The following is a 7930-nucleotide window of genomic DNA, read 5'->3' as shown; positions in this document are numbered from 1 at the left end:
AGAGAGAGAGGGAGAGAGACAGAGAGAGAGAGAGACAGACAGAGAGAGAGAGAGAGAGAGACAGAGAGAGACAGAGACAGACAGAGAGAGAGAGAAAGAGAGAGAGAGAGACAGACAGACAGACAGACAGATAGATAGATAGATAGATAGATAGATAGATAGATAGACAGACAGACAGACAGACAGACAGACAGACAGACAGACAGACAGACAGATAGATAGATAGATAGATAGATAGATAGATAGATAGATAGATAGATAGATAGATAGATAGATAGATAGATAGATAGATCAGGTGTATTTTAGTGACTAACACACTTGTATTATTGGCTGACAGCTGAATCAGCCAATCAGCGTCTTCCCTTCGCGTCACCGCGTCGCATCCAATCGTGAGCTGTGGAGAAACGCGTCGCGCTGCTGGACCCCGCGCTGAGCGTCAGTCTGCTGGAGACGCGCTGCGGAACGAGAGTGTGCTGAAGCTGAGGACGCCGCAGTCATCCGCAGGTAAGAGCGGCGCGTTTACTGACGCTGCGTGAGAGACGCGCGGTGCTCTGTGAGGATGAAGAGGATGATGATGCGGAGACACACATGCACCGCAGTGCAGACGCGTCTATCTAGCGTTATTTCTCTAATCAGTCTGTGGCGGTGATTCCTTCTGTCGTGCACGTTGTTTTTCTGACGCGCGTCTCATCGCTCCTAGACAAGGCGTTAGTGAAGATGCATGACGCGTCAGACAGCGATGTTCGCGTGAATCTCAGGCTGTTTGCAGAGAAGGGCATGTGTGTGTGTGTGTGTGTGTGTGTGTGTATGTATATATATGCACATATATATATATATATACAGTATAGAGGCAGATATAACCCTCTCTACACATCATCATGTATAACCTTTAAACACGCGCGCGCACAAACACAAACCTGCACACACAGTGTCTTTTCAAAATCAGTGATAGGCTTTTATAGATAGCCTTTGTTAATATTAATAATTAAATTATATTTTTATTTTTATTTTCTCTTGTCACTTTAATTTTAGTTAAAGTTTTTGTGATTTTGTTTTTTATTATTAGTTTTTTGTTTTCTTTAAACATGTCTGTGTTGTTGTTTTTTATTACACTGACAAAATGTAAAATTTTCACTTTGAAATTGCTAGCAAATTTCACAAATAATAAAAAAAGAAATGGCAAGTAACATGTTGAATTTACAGTGAAAGTTTGAAGAGAAAGACTGAAATATGTATTTATTTGTTTCATTTTAATTATTTATTTACAGCTTAGAAAAATAGTGTGGTTTTAGTTATTTTAGTATCTCAAGCTGAACTAAACAGAAATGGTGTCTTGGCAACTAGTTACTAGTTAGCTAATAAAATACATTTGTTTCATTTTAAGTATTGTTTAATTTACTTTATTATTAATATTCTTATTCATTAATTAATTAATTTATTTGTTTGTTGGTTGGATGATTTATTTATTTTTGGTTTTAGTTAACCAATTTTTCAAATACAACAGCCAATGGAAAGTCTCCAGCAGCAGACGTCTTTGTTAAAAGCAGTTGTGTTTATAATAATTATACACAGTTAGGCTATAGCAGTCTGTATATGATCTCAATAATATATACATTAGGTGTGAGGTATTGCAGGTTTATGAGGGTTATCTCAGAATGAGGTAAATGTTGGCGCTGATCAAAGAAAACACTGTGGATGTGAGAGGATGCTTGGAGCAGAGTCTGGAGATAATCTGATTCCTGTATAAATATGTGTTGTGTTGATTGTCTGCTGATGGTGTGTGGTTTGGTGGAGGCTAATGGTTGAGGAGTGTCCCAGTGCTGTTTAATCAGAGTCTGTTCTGTGGGTTAATCATCTTCCACATGAAGGATCCTGATGTTCAGTCCTCGTGTCTCGTTGTGCTCTCCTCGGGGCAGACGTCTCTTCTCTAGATGTGTGTTTGACCCGGTTTATCCATCAGCCCCGGGCTCAGACGTGATGATGGTTACATCGGTGTGCTCGAGTCAAGTCAGAAAGAGGCAAACACATGCACGGTCACAGACACTTTGAGCCTTGAGCTGAGTCTAAAATGATTTTCATTCACAATAAAACAGCTAAACTGCATGTGGGTTTAAGAGGAAAAAGGGTTTTCAAGCATCAAAACAATAAGTGTAATACGGAATGAATTGTTGTTTTTCAATACATCAGGAAATGTCCTGTTGAAATAAAAAAAAAAGAAATCATAAATATTTACTGTGATTTACTGTACAGAAAACAGCCAGTAAAATCTCATTCAGGCATATTTACCACAAGAATCAGTTTATGATCAGTTTTACCCCAAATACTACTTCCTTGTTACAATCCCATTTTAGTCATTTGTCAGCAAGAATTTTTTACTAATTTCAAATGCAATAAAATTTAGTATGCTCGTTTATTCTATTATACACTATTCTCCAAAACCATATTTGAAACCTTAAAAGTAGACACTTTACTTGCATTCAATGTGCTTTCTATGTATATAAAATCACTTTTGTCTATTTTTGATGCAGACATTTAAATGTCATTGACTCGTGTACAAAACTCCATAGTATGGCAGAATATACAACGATTCAGTTTACAGCACCGTCATGAATTTCATAAATGCAAAACAAAAAATTATAGAATTTGAGCAGAAATGGCACATCGCACTCTTGCTCTTAGTTTGAGATGGCTGGTTATAGGAGTTCAAGACACTTCACAGCTGTTGTGTTTGTAATATTCATAGATTAGTAATAAATGACACAGATGATCTGATAGAAGAACCCAGAGTCAACTCTCTTTGATATGTCTTTCTGCATTGCAAATGAGATTTAAGTTTTACTCTTAACTCTCTCGCTGAGAAGCAGCTTCGCAGCATGTGTGGGCTTGCTCTCTCTTCACTTGATCAGAAACACTTACACAGCATTAGTGTTCACAGTAAAAAAACTTATTGTATCTTCATCATCATCATCATCATCAGTGAGATTATTTCAGAAAATAACAAACACACATGCGGTATCTTCTATCGCTCATCAGATGTCTGCTGTGAGAGGTGACAGATGAGTTACGATGAGTTACGATGAGTAACGATGAGTTACGGTGAGTTATGTTGAGTTATGAGTTATGATGAGTTATGATGAATTATGTTGAGTTATGATGAGTTACGATGAGTAACGATGAGTTATGATGAGTTATGTTGAGTTATGAGTTATGATGAGTTACGATGAGTAACGATGAGTTACGATGAGTAACGATGAGTTATGATGAGTTACGATGAGTTATGATGAGTTACGATGAGTAACGATGAGTTATGATGAGTTACGATGAGTTATGATGAGTTACGATGAGTTATGATGAGTTACGATGACTTACGATGAGTTATGATGAGCTATGACTTACGATGGGTTACAATGAGTTATTATGAGTTATGATGAGTTAACACGATTTCGTCTCTGCTCTTTGCGGATGATGTTGTCGTGTTGGCTTCATCAAGCCAGGACCTTCAGCATGCACTGGGACGGTTTGCAGCCGAGTGTGAAGCGGCTGGGATGAGAATCAGCACCTCCAAATCCGAGGCCATGGTCCTCAGTCGGAAAAGGGTGGCTTGCCCACTTCAGGTTGGTGGAGAGTTCCTGCCTCAAGTGGAGGAGTTTAAGTATCTTGGGGTCTTGTTCACGAGTGAGGGAAGGATGGAACGGGAGATTGACAGACGGATCGGTGCAGCTTCTGCAGTAATGCGGTCGATGTACCGGTCTGTCGTGGTGAAGAAAGAGCTGAGCCGCAAGGCGAAGCTCTCGATTTACCGGTCAATCTACGTTCCTACTCTCACCTATGGTCATGAGCTTTGGGTCATGACCGAAAGGACAAGATCCCGGATACAGGCGGCCGAAATGAGCTTTCTCCGCAGGGTGGCTGGGCGATCCCTTAGAGATAGGGTGAGAAGCTCAGTCACCCGGGAGGAGCTCAGAGTAGAGCCGCTGCTCCTCCACATCGAGAGGGGTCAGCTGAGGTGGCTCGGGCATCTGTTCCGGATGCCTCCTGGACGCCTTCCCGGGAAGGTGTTCCGGGCGCGTCCCACTGGGAGGAGACCCCGGGGAAGACCTAGGACACGCTGGAGAGACTATGTCTCCCGGCTGGCCTGGGAACGCCTTGGTGTCCCCCCAGAAGAGCTGGAGGAAGTGTCTAGGGAGAGGGAAGTCTGGGGTTCTCTGCTTAGACTGCTGCCCCTGCGACCCGGCCCCGGATAAGCGGAAGAAGATGGATGGATGGATGATGAGTTATGATGAGTTAAGAGTTATGATGAGTTATGATGAGTTATGATGAGTTATGTTGAGTTATGTTGAGTTATGATGAGTTAAGAGTTATGATGAGTTATGATGAGTTATGTTGAGTTATGTTGAGTTATGATGAGTTACGATGAGTTACGATGAGTTATGATGAGTTATGACTTACGATGACTTACGATGACTTAAGATGAGTTACGATGAGTTATGATGAGTTATGATGAGTTACGATGAGTTACAATGAGTTATGAGTTATGAGTTATGATAAGTTAAGAGTTATGAGTTATGATGAGTTTCAATAAGTTACGATGAGTTACAATGAGTTACGTGGAGTTATGAGTTATGATGAATTATGATAAATTACAATAAGTTATGATGAGTTACGATGAGTTACGATGAGTTATGAGTTATGATGAATTATGATAAATTATGATGAGTTACGATGAGTTATGATGAGTTACGATGAGTTACGATGAGTTATGAGTTATGATGACTTATGATGAGTTACGATGAGTTATGATGAGTTATGATGAGTTATGATGAGTTATGAGTTATGATGAATTATGATAAATTATGATGAGTTACGATGAGTTATGATGAGTTATGAGTTATGATGAGTTAAGAGTTATGATGAGTTATGATGAGTTATGATGAGTTACGATGAGTTATGATGAGTTAAGAGTTATGAGTTATGATGAGTTTCAATGAGTTACTATGACTTATGATGAGTTACCATGACTTACGATGAGTTATGATGAGTTAAGAGTTATGAGTTATGATGAGTTTCAATGAGTTACGATGACTTATGATGAGTTACGTGGAGTTATGATGAGTTATGAGTTATGATGAATTATGATAAATTACAGTAAGTTATGATGAGTTATGATGAGTTATGAGTTATGATGAATTATGATAAATTACAGTAAGTTATGATGAGTTACGATGACTTACGATGAGTTATGAGTTACGGTGACTTACGATGAGTTACGATGAATTACGATGAGTTATGATGAGTTATGAGTTATGATGAATTATGATAAATTATGATGGGTTACGATGAGTTATGATGAGTTACGATGAGCTACGATGAGTTAAGAGTTATGATGAGTTACGATGAGTTATGATGAGTTAAGAGTTATGATGAGTTATGATGAGTTACGATGAGTTACGATGAGTTGTGAGTTATGATGAGTTAAGAGTTGAGTTATGATGAGTTTCAATGAGTTACGATGACTTATGATGAGTCACGATGAGTTACGTGGAGTTATGATGAGTTATGAGTTATGATGAATTATGATAAATTACATAAGTTACCATGAGTTGTGATGAGTTATGATGACTTACGATGAGTTTTGATGAGTTACGATGAGTTATGATGAGTTACGATGAGTTGTGATGAGGTACGATGAGTTGTGATGAGTTATGATGAGTTACGATGAGTTATGATAAGTTACCTTGAGTAACGATGAATTACGATGAATTATTATTAGTTACGATGAGTTATGATGAGTTACGATGAGTTACGATTAGTTACGATGAGTTATGATGAGTTATGATGAGTTACGATGAGTTATGATGAGTTACGGTGAGTTACGATGAGTTATGATGAGTTACATTGAGTTACGGTGAGTTATTATGACTTACAATGAGTTACGATGAGTTACGGTGAGTTATGATGACTTACACTGAGTTATGATGACTTATGATGAGTTACGGTGAGTTATGATGAGTTACGGTGAGTTATGATGACTTACGATGAGTTATGATGAGTTATGTTGAGTTATGATGACTTACAGTGAGTTATGATGACTTATGATGAGTTATGGTGAGTTATGATGACTTACGATGAGTTATGATGAGTTATGATGAATTACAGTGAGTTATGATGACTTATGATGAGTTACGGTGAGTTATGGTGAGTTACGTTGAGTTATGATGACTTACGATGAGTTATGATGAGTTATGATGAGTTACATTGAGTTACGGTGAGTTATGATGAGTTACGGTGAGTTACGGTGAGTTATGATGAGTAACGATGAGTTATGATGAGTTATGTTGAGTTATGATGACTTACGATGAGTTATTGAGTATAAGAGTCCTCTCAAAGCTAGTCTGTCAGAACTGAACACTAGTCAGTGTTTGAGCAGGTGAACCCTGCACAGGTAACGTCCTCTCAGCTCTGAGACTGCGCTTCCCAGCATGCATCTGTGCAATCAGTGTCCTGCGGGGGGGATTGAATCACACAAGAAAGCCGCTGCGGTTTGACTGACAGCTCTGCCATTTAATGAGCAGCGGGAGACAGACACACAGACACACACACACATATACACACAACCTCATAAAGCAGAAACACTTAAACAGAGTTTGTGTGAGTGTGTTTGAGCACTTCATGTTCAACACATATTTACACACATACACACACACACACACACACACAGAGAGAGAGAGAGCTCTTGCAGGTTAGTCAGCAATTCCAGCTTCGAGATTGATTCTCACTAATGGAATGGAAGGATTACAAACACACACACACACACACACACACACACACACAAGCTTTGTGTGACTACACAAAGAACAACACTGATTAGATCATACTGTGTGTATGTGTGTGTGTGTGTATGTGTGATTAGTCTGAGAACGGCCTGATCTCACAATCACAGTGCTACAGACTTCTTGTTGCTAGGGTGTTGTGTGTGGTTGCTAGGATGGTATTCTGGTCAGTAGATGGTGCCTTTACAACCTGCTGCTCTCAGATCAGGAAGTGATAACATTAGAGGTCAAAGGTCAGGGAGATAATGTCACCCGAGGTCAAAGGTCGGGTCACTGTGTGTGTTCAGCTTTAGTTTGTGGACTCTTAATATGCAGTGATATTATCAATCTGACTGAAATGGGAGTTTATTCTGAGCTTGATTTGAGGGCTCATGGGACTGATTTGATAAATCAATAGATTTTGTATTTTCTTGTGCTTCAACCGGTTTGATCTTAGTATTACAGTTTTTTACAATCACTTTGCTACTATTTTCAGAACCTTGATGTCATTTTTCACAACTCTAGACACAAAACTCAAAACGGTTATCACTTGTAACACAGGCGGTCTAATGTTCAAAACATTGCCTTGCGCATTCACATCTTTAAAGAAATCTTGCACTTGCACAATCATTGGTTCACAACACAACTTTACTGTGAAATACCATTGAAACATAACTATAGATCACCCACACACAAGCAACCGATAGTTTCACTGCGTCATTGTTCATACAATCATTAAATATTGTAGAACAAAATAGGTGATACAGGTTTCATTATGGTATTACATGTACAGTAAATACATCTCTGTAAAAGTACTGCAGTAGTAGAGAGAATACTACAGACACAGTGGAATCATTGAACAAAGTTTGTAATATATTGATGCAAAACACTACAGTACTGTACAATCACAACATAGGTTTATTTGAATCAAAGCAAAAATAATTAGCTATGAAATTGAAACCCACCACACCATCTTCTGATATAGCCGCACACATGGTAATGTTAGCCCCACGTTGTCCAGGTACTTGGATGGTTTCCCGCTGGCCAATGAAATTCTGACCTCTCCTCCTTGTCTTGGCCAGATTAAAACCTGCCTCATCCAAATATATGAATTTGTGATG

General features: G+C 38.9%; 1 protein-coding gene across 2 annotated transcripts in view; it reads left to right on the top strand.

The window, feature by feature from the left end:
• Positions 1-384: 384 nt before the first annotated feature.
• Positions 385-7930, top strand: part of LOC132124868 (contactin-1a-like) — a 49647-nt gene continuing 42101 nt past the window's right edge. Inside the window, exon 1 of one of the 2 annotated variants that reach the window (XM_059536011.1) lies at positions 385-504. The gene's annotated coding sequence lies outside the window, so the exon portion shown is untranslated. The remainder of the gene's footprint in view (positions 505-7930) is intronic. The other variant, XM_059536012.1, reaches the window with a different exon arrangement.

This window comes from Carassius carassius, chromosome 43 (genome assembly GCF_963082965.1).
Source record: "Carassius carassius chromosome 43, fCarCar2.1, whole genome shotgun sequence".
Taxonomy (NCBI): domain Eukaryota; kingdom Metazoa; phylum Chordata; class Actinopteri; order Cypriniformes; family Cyprinidae; genus Carassius; species Carassius carassius.
This window is presented reverse-complemented; position numbering and strand designations above follow the sequence as displayed.